General features: G+C 40.0%; 1 protein-coding gene across 3 annotated transcripts in view; it reads left to right on the top strand.

The window, feature by feature from the left end:
* Positions 1-17872: 17872 nt before the first annotated feature.
* The window catches only part of FBXL4 (F-box and leucine rich repeat protein 4), a 47081-nt gene continuing 46424 nt past the window's right edge, over positions 17873-18529 (top strand). For 2 of the 3 annotated variants that reach the window (XM_084889381.1, XM_084889379.1), the window contains exon 1: positions 17873-18016. The gene's annotated coding sequence lies outside the window, so the exon portion shown is untranslated. The remainder of the gene's footprint in view (positions 18017-18529) is intronic. The other variant, XM_084889380.1, reaches the window with a different exon arrangement.

The following is an 18529-nucleotide window of genomic DNA, read 5'->3' as shown; positions in this document are numbered from 1 at the left end:
ATCGAGTTTTTGAACATAGCCAATTTGTTTTAAGTGATTTTCAATGCATGTATGTGATACATGAAGCTTCTCTGCAATCTCACGTGTTGTACTGTGACAGTCCGAATTGATTATTGTTTTGATTAGGGCGTCATCAACTTCAACTGGACGACCAGAGCATCTTTCATCTTTGAGTGAAAAATCACCAGAACAAAATTTGGCAAACCAATTTTGACACTGCCGTTCTTTTAAGGCTTCGTCACCATAAACAGCACATAACTTTTTATGAGCTTGCGATGCGTTTTTCCCTTGCGGAAATAAAAAAGCAAAATATGACGAAAATGTTCCTTTTGATTTTCCATTTTTCAACGAACGCCAAACAAAAACTACAAAACAGATCAAAAAACTTTTTTTACTGATTAACAGCTGAATAGCCAACTATCAAATACAAAATGTGTTTTACATTTGTACTACGTCTGCAAACCTAAAAATTCAACTGAAGCCATATGTGTGTGAAACCCGCAATTACTTAGTTGCCGACCCAATATTTATCCATGAGACTCCAGTTATGTGGCTTTGGTACTTTAACCAGGAATTAAAAGTTGGAAGACCAGAGTAATTTTTAATTAATTTTTCCCCCTTTATACATTGTATTCTATTAATCCATCACCAGAACTTATGGTATCTCAGGCTGTTATTGCTTAACTGTTTCCTAGCCATTGTGGTATCTCAGGCTGTTATTGTGGTATCTCAGGCTGTTATTGCTTAACCGTTTCATAGCCATTGTAAGAGTAGGTGATAGTCATGCCAAATATGAAGAATCTCTGTGTTTTCCCAATTTATTAAAAAAAAACAAAAACAAAACCTGCCCCTTTGCAATATCTATAATAATAAAAGCATAATATGCTAATTAGACCAGATGTCCTTCTGGATGACCTTCCAGATGAAGCCAGGGCTGTGAGGGAAGCCCGGGTCCCGGGTGCCAGAGGAAAGCCAGTGCTGGCAGCCAGGGGAAGGAAGGCCTACTCTTGAACAAATTTCATGTATCAAGCCTCTAGTAGAATAATAATATGGCTTTTCCTCTTGGGACCTATTAATATGTTTTTTAATATTGAGCTATTTGTGCATTTTTTAAATCCTCACCTAAGGATTTCCGCCCCCCCCCCCCCCATTACTTTTAGAGAGTAAGGGAGGGAAGGTGGGTGGGAGACAGAGAGAAAGACAGACATTGACTGGTTGCCTCCCACACATGCCCTGACAGGTTAGGGATCAAACTGGCAAACCAGGTATGGGCCCTTGACTGGGAATTACACCCTGGACCCTTTGGTGCAAAGGCCAATGCTTTAACCATTGAGCACATGGGCCAGAACTATTTTTGCATTTTTAAAATTCTTTTTGGTAAGTCATTTGAAAATATTTAAAATAAGTGGGAAAATTGGTCTAAAGTTTGTGCTCTCCTTGTTAGATGGATGCTAACTTCATGTGAGGAAGAGATACAGTTTTTCTCTGTGTGTGTTCTGAGCCAGTTTATATAACACAGAAACAATTTGTTCCTGGAAAGTTTGAAATAATTCATGTAAAACCATCTGGGTTCTACACATTTTTTTTGAGGAGTAGTTCTATAACAACTTTATTTTTTTTTTCTCCATAAAAATTTACTTATTTAGATTTTCTAGCTCTTCAAGAGCCAATTTTGGTAATTTATATTTTCTTAAACTACTGTTCATTTCTTGTAGATTTGATTATTATAGGGTTATGCAAAGTATTTTCTTGGAGTTCTTTTAATATCCTCTCTGTTCTCTTTTGCATTTCTTTTTGTGTATAGGCTACTTCTGACAGTATAATTGGTTCTTTTATGATTATTAGATGTTAAGTCATTATTAGACAAATTCTTTTTGTCCCATACATACAATGTTATAAAACAGAGTTCTGGTCCTATTCATACTATAAAAATGTGAAGTTAAAATAGAAGTAATTGCAAGGAAAATACCAATTATAGTTGTAACGAGAAGCGCATATGTATAAGCATATTTATAGATTCAGAAAACAAATATTTAGAATAAACTATAGACTGCAAACATCCCTTCGTGGGGATTTTTCTCTGTGAAATTATACCAGGTAGGCTTTTTAAAAATGAATTCAGAAAGTTTGGGTTGAGCTTTTCTTTTTTCCTGTTTCGTAAAAGATTCCTTGAAGCAAATAGAGATGCTCTTCATTGATCCAATTAAGATCTTCTCCTTGAAAATTTCATTGAGTAGTTTTTGAGCAGTAAGTTCTGGAAGATGGGGTTATTTTCATGATAATTTCATGTGGCTTATTATAGGTTATAAGGGATAGATGCATCTGAAGAGAAAGGCAGAAAGCAGATCACAATGTGTCAGTATGTTTTGTGCCATTGTAGAATTATGGGCTAAATCCTCTAGAGCAGTGGTCGGTAAACCGCGGCTTGCATGCCACATGTGGCTCTTGGGCCCCTTGAGTGTTCTAACGCCACTTCTTCAAAATAGACTCGCCCAGGCAGAAAACCAACTTCTGTGCATGGGCCATGAAGTTTCAATCGCACTGTCTGTGCACACCCGCATGTGGTATTTTGTGCAAGAGCCACACTCAAGGGGCCAAAGAGCCATATGTGGCTCGCGAGCCACGGTTTGCCGACCGCTGCTCTAGACAATGGGGAATTATTGAAGTTTTGACCATTTATGTAGTATGGTCATGTTGCATTTTATAAATGTATCTCTGGTAGCAAAGTAAAGCAGGGATCAGAAGGCAGAAAGCATGAAGGCAGAGATACCAGCAGGGCAGGCAGGGAAATGAGTTGGGAGGCAGAGGTACAGATTCAAATATTACTTAGAAGGTGAAATAGCAAGTCTTACAGAGCAATTAAGTGTGAGGGGTAAAGTAAGGGGAGACATTTAGATTGGTTTTCAGCTCACCCATGGCCTTCATAATTGGGTAAATGATGGTATCATTAGTTAAGGTAATTTGGAGAAGGAACAGGTGTTAGCAGGAAGATGATAAATTACTTTGCACATATTGAGTGTTCAATGCATATTCTAGGGGCATTCAAGAAGAGCTATGTTTGGGAGTCAGCTGCCTATAGTAGTCTAAAATTCAGTGGAGAGGTTTGAGCTTGTTTATGAATTTTGGCATGGTTAGAATAGGTTAGCCAAAGCCATGAGATGCATTGGCCTACAGAGAGTGTTTTGGGGAAGAACTAAGGAGGGTTCAGGATCAAAGCCTAGGCAATACCAAAGTTTAAAAACTATCGTATTTAAATAAAGTGCTTTCATTCTCCCTTCCCAAACTGGGCCTTCTCTTCTTGGTAAATATCCCCTAAAGTACTTGGGCTCCAGCCTTGGGACCGTACTCCTGGCTCTCCTTTTATGCACAAACAATTTTCAGGTCCCATTGAGTCTCCTTTTAAGTCTCTAGTCTCTGGCCCCTATTCTCCATTCTCCCTGTCTTTATCCTCAACCTCTAACATCACTCATTTGGCAAGAACCCTCCAGACATAGGAGGCTCTCTTATCATTGGGACCAGTAGCTTATCAATATTATTATTTTTTAAAAATATATTTTATTGATTTTTTTACAGAGAGGAAGAGAGAGGGATAGAGAGTTAGAAACATCAATGAAAAGAGAATCATCGATTAGCTGCCTCTTGCACAATCCTACTGGGGATGTGTCCGCAACCAAGGTACATGCCCTTGACCGGAATCGAACCTGGGACCTTTCAGTCCGCAGGCCGACACTCTATCCACTGAGCCAAACCGGTTTCAGCTCAATATTATTTTTAAGTCTGTATAAGCAGGGAATTATAAAAATTATGACACACATACATTATGAAAATATAAATATATACCCACTGATTATATTTTGATGTGGCCATAGCATTTTCCTATTTGTTTATTTATTGGTGTTCTGCACTGTCCTTTAAAAAGACATATTATAGTGCATACTATTAATAATAATAGCCTTTGTTTAACATTTTCTGTGTAGTAGATACTCTTTTATGCACTTAAAATTTTTTAACTCTTTTAATCCTCACTATAAATCATGAGGTATATAGTACCGTATTTTTTGGACCGTAAGACACACCGGACCATAAGACGCACCAATTTTTAGAGAAGGGAAATGAAGAAAAAAAGATTCTGAAACAAATAGTGTCCTAAAATATTTTATGTGCATTAAAACCCAACATCACAGTCATAAACACATGTAATCAACCCTGTAAAGTAAACAGCAGCATTTAGAACCATTTTAGAGCCGGGCAAGCACACAGAGACCACACAGAGCCGGGCAAGTAAAAAAACTTTTTTTTTACAGTATATGTGTAGGCTATATTTGGACCATAAGACGCAGGGACTTTTTCCCCCCACTTCTGGGGGGGAAAAAGTGCGTCTTATGGTCCGAAAAATACGGTATTATTAACTCTATGTTACATATAAAGAAACTGAAGCACATAAAAGCTAAGTAAATTACCTAAAGTTATATATATAGCAAATGATAGAACTAGAATGAGATTCTTTAAATTTAGCTCTTTGACTCTTAACCACTGTGATACACTGTATCATCCTATATAATAAAGAGCTAATATGCTAATTAGACTGAACAGCAGAATGACTGTCCAGACGACCTTCTGGATGAAGGTAAGCCAGGGCTGTGAGGGCCAAGCCCCTTGTATGAATTTCATGCATCGGGCCTCTAGTCTATTATATCAGGCCCAAGACTCTTACAAGTAACCTGCCTACAGAATCCCGATGTTTATTTTTCCCAATCCTTTACCCTAGTCTCACCCACTCTTACTCCTGCAGCACTTACTAAACCTCCATTTTGTCTTTCCAGAGCACGTAGTATGTTTTGCAGAAACAACTATCCTCATTTCTTTAGCCCTCAAAATTAATTGTATTTAAAAATATTTAATTAAACGATGTAACACAGAGATTTGGGGGCAAACATTCTGACCATTGGTAAGCAAGCAACTCACGTGAAAGGAGTGGGAATGCAAGGGAGAGTTGGAGAGTGTCTTACTGGTCTCAGTCTCCAGGGTGCAAATCAGTCCATGGATTTTAGAGACAACACTGAGAGCAGAAATTAATGAGGCCTTTCGGTTGAGAGGAGGTCCCTTAAGAGAACTTCAGTTTTCGCTTACTTTTTCATCTCTTGCCATTCTCCGAGGGCTTTCAAAGTGAGTCATCTTCCTAAACGATTATGCCATTCATCTGATCTAAACCGTTTGGCCATTCCTCTATTGCCACAGAGCAAAGTGCTGCATCCAGGGTAAAACCTAAATTCTCAATATGGCACTTAAAGCCCTCAAGGATTTAAAACCACCTCTCCAAATACATTTATCTTTTCCATGCTCCAGGGATAATCTACATTGAGTTTGAATATTGAAAACCCATAATAAACTTTATTAATAATTCCCTAAGCAAAGACCAGGCTTCTCTCTCTCTCTTCATAAAACTGCCAACAGCTACCGAGAGTATAAGCAAGGGAAGGAGAGGGGGACAGAAAGAGATTGCTACACAGTATTCGTGCTATGAGCTCTATTGGGCCCTGTGGCAGGCTGTATTTTACACCATGGCTATGGCAGCATTTCTGGTTGGACATTCCCTTTAGAACCTTGCCATTCCTCCTCCCAAGAGGCAAGGTTTCTGTTTTCTCACTTGAATTTGGGCAGGACCTCATAACCATTTCCACAGGTAAAATATGACAGAGGAGATGCTGTGTGACTTTCAAAGCCATAGGGCGTAGGAAGGACAGTGCTAGCCTACATTTGCGCTCTCTCCCTTAGGACGCTTGCCCCCACATTGGGATAATGTCAAACAAGCTTTTTTGCAGAAAGACCTCATGCAGAAGCCCAACTAGAGTGGAACTCAGGCCCCCAGCTGACCACCCGGTGTTCACTGCCAGACATGTGAGTGAGGGAACCTTCTGATGACTACAGCCTCCGCTTTCCAGTCTGAGTCTTGCTGCTGAGGCCCAGACTGATTACAGGAGAGGTAAGCAGATCCCACTATGCTGCAGCATGGCCCACAGAATCTGAGCATAATAAATTGTTATCTTTCTCCAGTTTTAGAGTAATTTATTATGCAGTCATCCTAAGTGGATCAGGCCCATTGGGCAAAAAAGTAGATAAATTTATTGTTTATGGGTTCTCCTCCCATAATCTTGAGTTAGAAATGATTGGAGAAGCCTCCCATTTTAAGATTATTTGTTCATTGTTTTTATCCCAAACTCCCAATCCCATTCTTTAAAAATAATAATAATAATAATAATAATAATAATAATATATATTATTGATTTCAGAGAGGAAGGGAGAGGAAGAGAGAGATAGAAATATCAATGATGAGAGAGAATCAATGATAGGCTGCTTCCTGCATGCCCCCCCCCCCGGGGGGGGGATTAAACCCGCAACCTAGGCATGTGCCCTGATCAGTAAACGAATCAGTGACCTCTTGGTTCATGGGTTGATGCTCAACCATTGAGCCACACCAGCTAGGCAAAATCCCCTCCTTTATGGAGAGTGTGAAGGGATCCTTGGTGCCTGAACTTGCAACCTCCGCTGATGACTGTCACCCAGTGGCCTCTTGGGCCCTATCACCCATCTTCACTATGCACTGGGTTTGTCAGATGGCTGCCAACATTGTCTTACCGATGATTCCTTTATCTTTCTGGGTGCTCCTTAGGTCCCCAGTAGATGTTTAAATGTTAGTTGATGCCAGCCTCAGTTGTTTTGGGCAATCTGAAGCAGGGAAATTACTATATATGTTTCTATGGAAAATTGCCTTTGGCTTTAGAATTTCTTCACATACAATCTGTATTCAAAACAATATTTTCACAGCATTGGTGAAAAGGAGATAAAATTATCATAAAATGCTGTGTGTAGAAAAGGGGCAGGAGATTCTTTGTTATACTTTTTGCAACTCTCTCATCACCAATTCCAAAACAGTTCCTGCCCTTTTTTTCCCTTGAAGGATTTTCTTTGCCTGAAAAATCCCTGGAATTGTACCTATGTTTCTCGTCTTTCTCATCATAGATCCTCAGTACATGCTATTTTCTTTAATTTCTGAATTAAATTTCTAAATGAAATAAGTGGTAAAATATTATAAAAATGATAAGTGAAATAAGGTTTCTATAATTTATGTTACATTATATGTGTATTAAAATATTTTTTTAATCCTCACTCAAGGATATTTTCCCCATTATCTTTTAGAGTGAGTGGGAAGGAGGAAAGAGAAGTGGGAGAGAGAGAGAAACATTAATGTGAGAGAGACACCTCAGTTGCCTCCATGACACAGACTGGGGCTGGGGATCTAACCTACACCTCAGGTACATGCCCTCAACCAGGAATCAAACCCACAACCTTTCAGTGTGAGGGCCAATGCTCTAACCACTGAGGAATGCCAGCTAGGGCTATGTTATATTATAATAAGCATCGACATTTAAAACAGATTAGAGGTCTCATATTGAGTTCAGGGTGCGTGGGTGTGTGTGTATATGTATATATATATATATATATACATATATATATTTATATGTAATGTGGCATATCATTTCCTTCAGCATTTCAATAAATCATTGTTGCTACTATTTAGGCTTAACTTTATATGTAAAATCAGAAAAGGCTCTAAGGGATTTACCTGGGAGAAACAGGGAATTTTAGTGATGGCAAGTTATCACACACCTAGTATTTAATTTAGATGATTAGTGGAAGTGTACCCTATATATTCAGTTCTGTTTAAGAACTAATAGCAACTGAATGTGAAAATTTGAACATGGACAGTGATAGAAAATAGATAAGAAGGAGCAAGAAAGAAATTTCAATGTTTTTCTCTAACAGGATTCGCTCAGTGGCCAGAGTGTTGGCCTGCGGACTCAAGGGTCCCAGGTTCAATTCCAGTCTAGGACATGTTCCTTGGTTGCAGGCACATATCCAATAGGGAGTGTGCAGGAGGCAGCTGATCGATGTTTCTCTCTCATCAATGTTTCTAACTCTCTATCCCTCTCCCTTCCTCTCTGTAAAAAAATCAATAAAATATATACTTTTAAAAAATAAATTTCAATGTTTTAACATAGATTTACTTTAAATTAAAAAGTGTGTTATCATATTTCTGTTTCAAAATAGTTGCTAAGTATATTGAATAATTTATATATACTTTGGAATTGAGATAAACTGCATAAAACAATTGTTTAGAATAAGTACACATGAGTGGATTATGCCTTGCTAACAATATCTTCATACATCTTCTATTAAAAATATTAATAGCAACCCTTACATTATGCAAGACTTTTTCCAGCTACAGAATTCCAATAAACATACCCATCTATTTCCACATGAACTTGGGTCTCTGTTAATTTTACACTAATTTCCTAAGATGAATAAATGAGATATTGGCTACAATGCCTCAAAAAACTGAATCTTGTTTGGTGCTTGAAGTAACAAGTCCTGAGCCATGAGTTAATCAAGAAAACTATACCTAGGTCTTCATTAACATACCAAGAATTGGCCCGCCAATAACAAAATCACTGACCATTTCAATCACACCCAACTCGGCCTGAAAACATCCATATCTTAATAATTCCTTGTGTTTATAGGGACTAGAACCTTTCTTGTGGAGAGAGCTAAGCTCTTTTGCATTTCTCCTCTTATTACCCCCATGTAAGAGCAGATGCCATTACCCACAGAAGATCAAGGTGAAGTAGCTCAGGCAAGGTCACGCTGCTAGAGAGAAATCCAAATTAGCTCTAGATGTTTTGGCTGCAATTAATGCTCTCCTGAATCCAGAAATAAACAGGACAAAATACATTTCTATTCTTGGACACATACAGGATAAATCTGTGGTCAACAATGGCGCTGTTATCAGCCTCTGCCTCCCTCCTAGTGCTGTGTGCAATGAACAAAGAGGTTTAGAAGAGGTGGAGGTGGCATCTAACCAGAGTTTGGAAGCTTTCATTCTGAAAAATGGTATAAATAGAAAACAGAGACACATGTATGTGTCCAACTATTATGAACTGTGGCTTTGGTCATAGATATTCCATAGTATGGTTTCAAGGGTTGTTATAATATAACCATTCGTGAACATGGAATCAGGCACAGAGCACCCGTGGTAACACTGGCTGCTTTGGAAATGCTTGAGGGCAAAGGTTTGTGTGTCTGTGGTTCTGGGGGTTCCAGGTGCTGATTGTAGAATGGGGGTACAGGAAGTTTGAAGGCAACATGCAATTAGTAGAGTTGTCTTGGGCTCTTGATATGACTCTAATACTTCTTCAGATGTTATTTTGGAGCCTGGTTGGTACTTGTATCTAGGTTGACGGTGCCAGATAATGGGGGTGGGGGGGAAAGAGGTAGGGAGAGAGAGAAGAAGAAGAAAAAAAAAGATAGAAAGAATAAGGAAGCATGGACTAGAAGTTAGGGTTGATGCTAGATCTGGCCTGGAAAACCAAAGACATATCTGCCCTCATTCCTCTGTCGGAGGGCACTGGAAGTGATACCCATTTGTCATCCTGGACTAGGTGCTCTTTAGAAATCCTTCTAGGTGTAACATTATCTTGTCCTGCTTAAGGAAAGAGCTTTTGAAAATTATAGAACAATAATAAGTATTTCCCACATGCTATATTCTGTTCATCGCCTTCCCTGAAAGCAGAGAAGTATGGTTGTTTTTTAAAGGAGATAAGGCAAGTAAAGTACTGCAAGGTCATTTCAACAGCAACAGGTAAAAGAGCAACATGTCCTCTATTTAGCTATGTCAACAGCAAAGCTCACAGAGCGCATGAACAGACTGATTCAACAGAAGATGAAGTTTTATAAGAGTCCTGAAGAAAACAAGGCTGAGAAAATGCTGCCCATAAATCAGCAATTACTGGTAGTTAGTCAATATCACAGGTTTGATAAAGTGCCAGAGCCCACTAATGGTATGAGAACATTAAGTCTTTGGTCACAAAGTCACAGCAAGACCTTGCGCGGATTTTCTTGGGAGCTGTCTGAGCTTGGAACTGCTGCTGTGAATAACAAATCAGGTGTTTTTCTTATGCCCTCATTTCTGTGCTGTACTTGCACTTGGTGAAAACAAAGGCAGGCTTGAGCAGAATAGCAGCTGGAGACATGACACATTGGTTGAGAACTTTGACATATAGAAAGTTAAATTGGTCATGTAGTCTTGGTACATGCTTAGAATTCAATCCCCCAAACTCTTCTAATATTGACTGCTGGATTCTTTTGAACGATGGGCCAGCCATAGTCTTCTAAGACTAATGGGATGCCTAAGACTAAAGGGAAATCTAAAATTATCTAAAGAAGTCAACACAAATCTTTAATAAGATTCTATTCACTTACTTTGCTCAAGCCTCCGGTTAGAGTTGAGATTTTGCTTTGTAATATTAGCACCTGTTCACAATAAATCTGCATAGTTCAGATACAATATGCTACAAGTGAAATGGCCTAAATCTATTCAAAAGCATAGTTCAGGTTGTAGTAGCATCCAGATCATCTGAGACCTTGTTAAAGGTTCAGAACTCAAGCTCCAACCCAGAATCAGAAACTATATTTTAACATAATTCTCAGGAGATTAATATGCATATTAAAGTTGGTTTTTAATTAAGTAAATTTGACATGTAGCATTGTTCAAGTTTAAGTACATAACGTATTACTTTGACACATGTATGTACTGTAATATGCTTGTATTATATGTACTTATATTTATTGCATTGCCTGGTTATAGTACAATATTATTGTCCATACTCATTACACTGGGCATTAAGTCTCTATGGCTTATTTACTACTTGTTACATGTTTTTACCCTTAAACACCATCACTTAACCCCTCTCCCATCCCCTGGTATTTACTCTCTATTTACTCTATTTTTTTACAGAGTTTAAAAAGCTCTCTATTTTTTTTTTTTTTTACAGATTTAACTTTTTTAGATTTCACATATAAATGATGTACAATACTTGTCTTTCTCTATCTGTCTTATCTCACTTGTGCTTAAGGTCCATCCATGGTGTAACAAATGGAAGGATTCCTTCCTTTCTCATGCCTGAATAGTATCCCATTGCTCATTAAAGTTTGAGAAGTATTGGCCCATATGACTTCTACTATTTTTACTGTAAGTAGTGTTTGTCAGGTATTCCACATAAAAGAATACCTGCTTAGCACATCCCTTTGGCTCAGTGGTTAAGCATGAACCCATGAACCAGGAGGTGATGGTTCATTTTGCAGCAGGAGAGGGAGGTTAAGAGCTCAGACCCCAATGGGGGATATAGGAGACAGCCAATCAATAATTCTCCCTCATCACTGATGTTTCTATCTCTCTCTCTCTCCCTTCCTCTTTGAAATCAGTAAAAATATTTTTTAAAAGTTAAAAACATTAAAAAAGAATACCTGCTTCGATTCCCATTTATGGTTGGAGGTACAGACAAAACTGGAATAGAAAAAAAACACAATATGTTATGTCAAGTCCAACTCTTGTTCAAACTGAACATAAATTCCTGAACATAAATTTTATTAGAGGGAGAGAAAAATACTGATATTGTCCTTTAAAAAGGGCCCCTCCCATTCTCAAAATATGACCTTCAAAGAAAGAGCTCAGATACCCACTCTTCTGAATTTCAAATACTTGTGTTGGTTCCCTAAAGAGATACTTCTGAGTGATTGCATTAAGCTTGCTTTCTAGCTATACTAAAGTCTATGGAAAAATATTCATTATTAGGGAAATAGGACACATAAATATGAAATTGGCTTAAGACCTCTCATCCTATAAAATAGTCCAACACCATATGAGTAGCAATCTATTTAGTAAATAGTAAATAAAGTGCCCAGTTCCATAACAGATCGATCCCAATTGACCACTGTTAAATCTTGTCTGGCCCACCTCCAAGTTGTTTGTGCTGTCCTGGCAGCCGCAGGCATTCCCAGGGGACAGGAAGCCAGGAGGCGGGCGGAAGGGGCATGCTGCCAGCAGCCCATCCTGGCTTCTCACCCTCTGCTCTTAGTGACTTTCTTTGTGAGTCATTTGATTTGGAGGAAAAGACCCTTCCTCCAAAGCAATCAATTATCTCAACATTAAAGGCTGAAATGATAAGCAAGAAAAAATAACAAGAGAATAGTCTATAACAGGGAGCTTTATATTTGGTAACATTTTGAGAAACCATTAGAGAGGAAAGCCAATTTCTCCTGAAAATTCAGAAAACCTTTTATATCAAATTATAACCAAGGGGGGAGGGTGTAAGCCTTATTTTAAATTTGTTTTTTATATTTCTTTTTAAATGTCTTTCTATTATTTGTTTCCATTTTCATGGAATATCTTTTTCGATCCCTTTACTTTCAGTCTGTGTATGTCTTTCTATCTAAAGTGAGTTTCTTGTTGACAGCATGTGTAAGGGTCTTGTTTGGATATACTTCTTTCTGTTCCAAAGCACATGAGTAAAGAAGATCCCATTATCAATTTTTTATTTATTTAAATATAAGATTATGTTACAATGGGGAAGGGACAGTGACAGTTGTGCAAGGGTGCAAATAAATGGGTGAATATTGCCTGCTTAACTGGATAATCTAGTTTCCTTAAATTTTCCTTGGAGGACAAAACAATTATGAGAGATTGAAGGCTTTGAATTACATGGAACATTGATATTGGAACTCTCAGATAATCACATATCACTTTTGCTTTACTTGTATGGAAGAAAATCTTTGCGCTTTTTTTTTTTTTCTTTTTCTGTTGATTATTGTGTCACTGTGAGTAGACTATAGGGATTTGCCTAATACAAATACACAGGAACTCTCAAAAGTTCACTTAAACCCTAGCCTGTTTGACTCAGTGGATAGAGCATCGGCCTGAAGACTGAAGGGTCCTGGGTTTGATTCTGGTTAAGGGCCAATACCTTGGTTACAGGCTGGTCCCGGCCTGGTTGGGGGACATGCAGGAGGCAACCAGTTGATGTGTCTTTCATATCAATGTTTCTCTCTCTGTCTCTCCCTGTTCCTTCCACTCTCTCTAAAAATCAATGGGAAAATATCCTTTGGTGAGGATTAACAACAACAAAAAGTTCACTTGAAAAATGAAAAAAATATTAAGAAGAGGGATTACCTGGAACAGTGGCCACAAGGTTCATTTTCACGGCTAGGTGTGCCAGCCATTAAAGAACCATAGGCAAGAAGTTACTTTAGGAAGAGACCTATTCTGCCCACTGTCTCCAGGTACCCTGTTTCCCCGAAAATAAGACAGTGTCTTATATTAATTCTTTCTCCCAAAGTTGCGCTAGGTCTTATTTTCAGGGGATGTCTTATTTTTGGGGAAACACGGTAGTATTTCTCCTACATTATTCTTGACCACTGAAACTCATTATACTAAGTTTTCAAGTAAATGATCCAAGCTACATAAAAAAGGAATAGTACAAATCAAAACAGTACAAACTATGTTAGTTTTTATTTTTAAAATATTTTAAAATCTATTTCATGATATTCCTATGAGACCTATGCAAATTCAGTCTAAAGTTTTTTTCAGATTATTTTATGCCATATATTTGATTTCTAGTTTGTACTCACTTACCAAAGATATTAGACATTATTCATTGGAAGCCACAAGTTAAGTGACCTACATTTGAGTCTTGGCTTTGCAAAAACGTGCCATAAATTTTGGGGTAAATTTTCTAGTCTTTCTAGGCTTTTCTCTCCTCTGGTAACAATTGAAAGGCTTAGACTAGAATAAACTGAAAGTTCTGTTCTGACAATTTGTACTTGAAAGACTCAATTTTTGGTCTTCAACACGTTTTAATCCTATATAATAAAAACCTAATATGCTAAGTGTCCGGTCGTCCAGTCAGCCATTCAACCAATCAAAGTGTATTATGCTAATGATATGCTAAGGCCTCTCAACTGCTTGCCATGAACACCAGGGGGCAGACAGTCGACTGGTCGACCAGTTACTATGACATGCACTGACCACCAGGGGGCAGATGCTCCAACTAGTAGGTTAGCTGCTGGAGTCTGGCCGATTGGGACTGAAAGAGATGGGCTGGACATGCCCTGGAGTCCTCCCATGGTCTCTCCCCAGCTGGCCAACCTCCCATGTCCCTTACCAGCCTCAATCATGCTCTGGTGAGGTCCCTTGGCCTGGCCTGTACCCTCTTTCAATTCAGGACCTCTCGGGGGATATCAGAGAGCCAGTTTCGACCCAATCCCACAGGCCAGGCTGAGGGACCCCACTGGTGCATGAATTCATGCCCCGGGCCTCTAGTAATAGTAATAATATTCATACATTTGCATACTACGTTATAGCTCACAAAGTGCTTTCACATATATGAACTCTTTTAAATCTCTCCAGTGCCTGTGAGTTGAGCACTGTTCACAGAACTGAGTACAAGTTCAGAGAAGTTGTAACTAATCCAAGATGACAGAGTTCCGTTCATGGCAGAGCAGCATAGACAGGTCCTCCTACCCCACGTACAATTTTCTCTCTAGTGTATTCAGCTCCTGAAGGTGATGGGGAAATGGGAGCATGATGAGTTCCATTTTTTGTTAAATTATAAAGTAATGTGATATCATTTTTTAAAACGCACTGATTTGAAGTCAGAGAATTAGGTTTCATTGACAGTTCTAACACTGATTTGGGGGAAGTCCCTTAACCTGTCTGAGCCTCATTTTCCTCATCTGAAAAAAGGAGTTTGGACTTCATGACTTTTGGGTTTATTTCTTGCTTAAAATTTTTATTTTCTTCTTGATGATTGTAACTGTTTCTAGATTAATATTATGATAGATCAATATTAAAATGAAACTTTTATTGACTATAAGAGGTTTTAAAAAGCACACTAAGAGATCACTCATACTGGCTCTTATTCATGCTTTTTGGCCACTGGCATATTAAAAACCTTGAACTAACATTACTGACTGAATACCACTTTCCAATAAACTAGTTAACTTAAAATTTCACAAAGAGGTAAATTATTTTCACTGAGTTATGTAGGAAGTGCATGGAGTTGCATTTTCTGAGCAGTCTTGACTTGATAGAAAAACTGACTTGGGAACCAATGATAGAAAATCTCATTGTGAAGACATTTTTGGCCCTTTTGGCAGTGAGCTGAATGATGGTATCTTTTTTCTCTGACATAGTATCTTATTGCCATGCATACACCCCGAAAGTTTCTAATTGGTAGACATTTCGTTTTAAACTTTAAAAAAGCATTTGAAAATAGTGAAAGGTTATGATGATGAGTGTTTCAAGATTAGAAACAAAGAAGAGTTTTGAACCTGCTCCTTCTTTGCCCGCCTCCCCATCTGAGTAGACCATTGTTACTTTTGAAGCTAACATAGACTGGATCATAACCAGCTTGCTGAGCTGGTGACTTTATGCACAATTAAGCTTTGTTTGGGCTTACTTTATTTGTAATAGTGCTGTTAAGGCGTGGGATGCTATTCAGCTGCAAACAACATTCCATTTAATAACTAGGCATTAGTTCCCCCATTAAATCAGTGCCATCACTAACTGATAAGTATCGCCCTTTTCCATGGCCTCACTTGACTCTTCTGCCCAGCGAACAAAGCATGGCAGTGGCACAGACCTTGGGACAAGAACATTGGAAGATAGGGAAGATTGAGCAATGAAGGCCCAAATTCCATCTAGTACAGAAATGGAACTTTGCCCTAGTCTTTTCTTTTCCTTAAATATAAACTTGCATACTTTATAAGCAGCACTTTAAGTGCCTTTAAGAACAAAAACTAAACAAGCACACTAAATAAAATAACAGCACCAACTACTACATTTCTTAAACACCAGAGATGAAAATGGATGGAGAGTCATGCACCAAAAGATATACATGGAAATGTTCATAGCAGCATTATTTGTAACAATTGAAATTAAAAAGAGCTCAGTGCCCATCAGAATAGATAAATAAATTATGGTCTATTTATACAATAGAAACTCAAGTTGCTACCACTGCACTCAATGACATAACTGTCACAAGACTAATGTTGAGAGAGAGAGAAGCCAGACTCAAGAGAGTGTATAGTGTATGAATCCATCTTTATAAAGGCAAGAACTTAGCAAAATTAATCTCTGATATTAAAAGTCAGGACAGTGGTTACCCTTGGGGAGGAGTAAAGGTTATGCATGTAGGAGAACACGTGGGAGGTTCTGAGTGTTAGAACTTTTTTTTTTTTTTTTATCTGAGTGCTGAATACATCAAACTATACCCATATTTTGGTCATTTTCTGAATATATTTTATATTTCAATGAAAAGTTTATTTGGAATTGTGTTAGAAATTAGAAACTGCTTTAGGTAAATTGGGTCTGGATGCCCTGAAGGCATCAACTTAATTAAATCTCACCTGCAACCATGAAAGGGTCAGTTTTATTTAACTATTTGTAATCCACTTTTGACTTTAGAATAGACTGAGATTATAGAAAAGGTGCAGTGAGAGGTTCATGTATACCACTCACCCAATTCTCCCTTATTCTTAACGTCTTCCATTATAATAGTGCATTTGTTACAACTAAGAAACCAACATTGGTACATATATTACTATTAGCTAAATTCCACTCTTTATTCCAGTTTCACTAGTTTTCCCACCAATTCCTTTTCATATTCCAGGATCCCATTAAAGTACCATGTTTCATTTACTGATCCTATCTCCTAAGTTTCCCTCTGGTCTAAGAATTTCTGTTTTCCTCCCCTTCCCTTCTTCATTAACTTGACAATTTGTTCTGGCATTTTGTAGGATATCTAGGTCTTCTGATGTTATCTTAAGGTTAGATGGAGTTCGTGGGTTTTAAGGAAGAATATCACAGGGAGGAAGTGCCCTTCTCATCACACATCGGGATGCATGTTATCAACTTGGCTTATCTCTAATACTGTTCCCTTTCTTCTGGCCTAGGTGCTGGCCAGGTTTCTCCACAATAAAGCTACTTTCCACTCCTCCATAGTCTTTGGAAACAAGTCACTAAGTGCTGCCCTCACTCAAGGGAGGTTGACAATTAAGCTTCAATTCCTTTTAAAAAAAATATTTTTTATTGATTTTTTACAGAGAGGAAGGAAGAGGGACAGAGAGTCAGAAACATCGATGAGAGAGAAACATCCACCAGCTGCCTCCTGCACACCCCCCACTGGGGATGTGCTGCAACCAAGGTACATGCCCCTGACTGGAATCAAACCCAGGACCCTTCAGTCCCCAGGCCGATGCACTATCCACTGAGCCAAACCGGTTTCAGCTCCTTTTTAAAATTTACTGTTTTGCATACAATTTATACTGCACATCACATATCAGCTCAGTTCCTATATATAATTTATAAATAAATATCATTATTTTGCCTCTTTAGTTCTGTAGTTCAACATCTCGTCATTATGAAATGTTTTGCTATCTTAACAGAAACCTTATAATAAGATAAATATTGCAAACTTTTAAAAAGGTGATATTATCTGGTATATATACTGAAAATTAATTTTTTAAAAAAGACTAAGGGAGACCGCGAGAGCATCTTCATCAGAGGTAATGATCACGGGTTTCTGAACGTTGGGAGGGAAGTGAGCCTGCAGGACTGATTTTTATATGGGGAGCAGACATCTGCATAACTTTGGGGAGGTGTAAAGGTTTACCTTTAGTAGAAAACATAACTTTGTTCTACTTTTCCTCTTAGGACTTACCACCTGCCATCCCGCTGCATCACCCGATCCACCCACCCTGGACTGAGGGAGCCCTCGCAGGCCTGCACTGCAGATGACAGTCCTGGGCGTGCCCTATAAATGGCCAGTTTCCTTCTTTCTAGCAACCACTGCCCACCCGGGAGGAACCGGACCTTTTACAGGACACGCCCAGGACTGGGAGCCTCCGCCCCAGCCAGAGCCCCGCCTCCCGCCTCGTGGCCCCGCCCCGCCCCTTAGCCCCGCCCCCTCCGGCCTTCCGCGTCTTCCTTCCGGGTCGCGCGGGGCCGGGCCGCCGCGGTGGTGCCGCTGCGCGTGAGTTTGGGGGCCGCCCTCGCGCCCGGGCCTCCCCGCGCCGCCAGGTCGCTGGCGAAGCCCACGGCGCGCGCTCTCCCGGACCCTGCAGGGTACGGCCCTTCCTTTCCTTCCCCCGCCTGCGGGTCTCCATGTCCTTCCTCCGGCGCTGGAGTGGGCCTGGGCCTGGCCCGGGCGGAGCGCCGCGCTCCGGGCGCCGGGCTGCGCCTCCGAGGTCCCGCCAGTCCCCCCTCCCCTGCCGCCCACGCGCGCGGGCGGGGCGTGTTCGGGACCCTGAGCGCCGCCCCGGCCTCGGGCGCTGCTGGTCTCGGGTTTGCCCCGCTGCAGGAGCGTCGCCGCCGGGTGCGGGCGGGCAGGGGTGTGGACAGCGGCGTCTGCGGGCCCTGGGGACTCGGGCCCCGCCGGGAGGCCCTGCAGCCCCGGGCCCGCCGCCTGCGCGTCGGTACCCGCTGCTCCTGTCTGTGCTTCCTCGGTTTTCCTCTGGGTCCGAGGGGTGTTGCCTGGCCAAGCCCGTGTCTTTGCTCAGGACTGCACTCACGAGATGCCCGGCAGCAGCCCTGTTTCTGGTTAGGGGTGCCCTAGAGCGCAGTGACGATGGACACCCA

This window comes from Pipistrellus hanaki (genome assembly GCF_964339955.1).
Source record: "Pipistrellus hanaki genome assembly, chromosome: 7".
Classification (NCBI taxonomy): domain Eukaryota; kingdom Metazoa; phylum Chordata; class Mammalia; order Chiroptera; family Vespertilionidae; genus Pipistrellus; species Pipistrellus hanaki.
The sequence above is the reverse complement of the archived record's forward strand: the minus strand, read 5'-3'. Positions and strand labels throughout refer to the sequence as shown.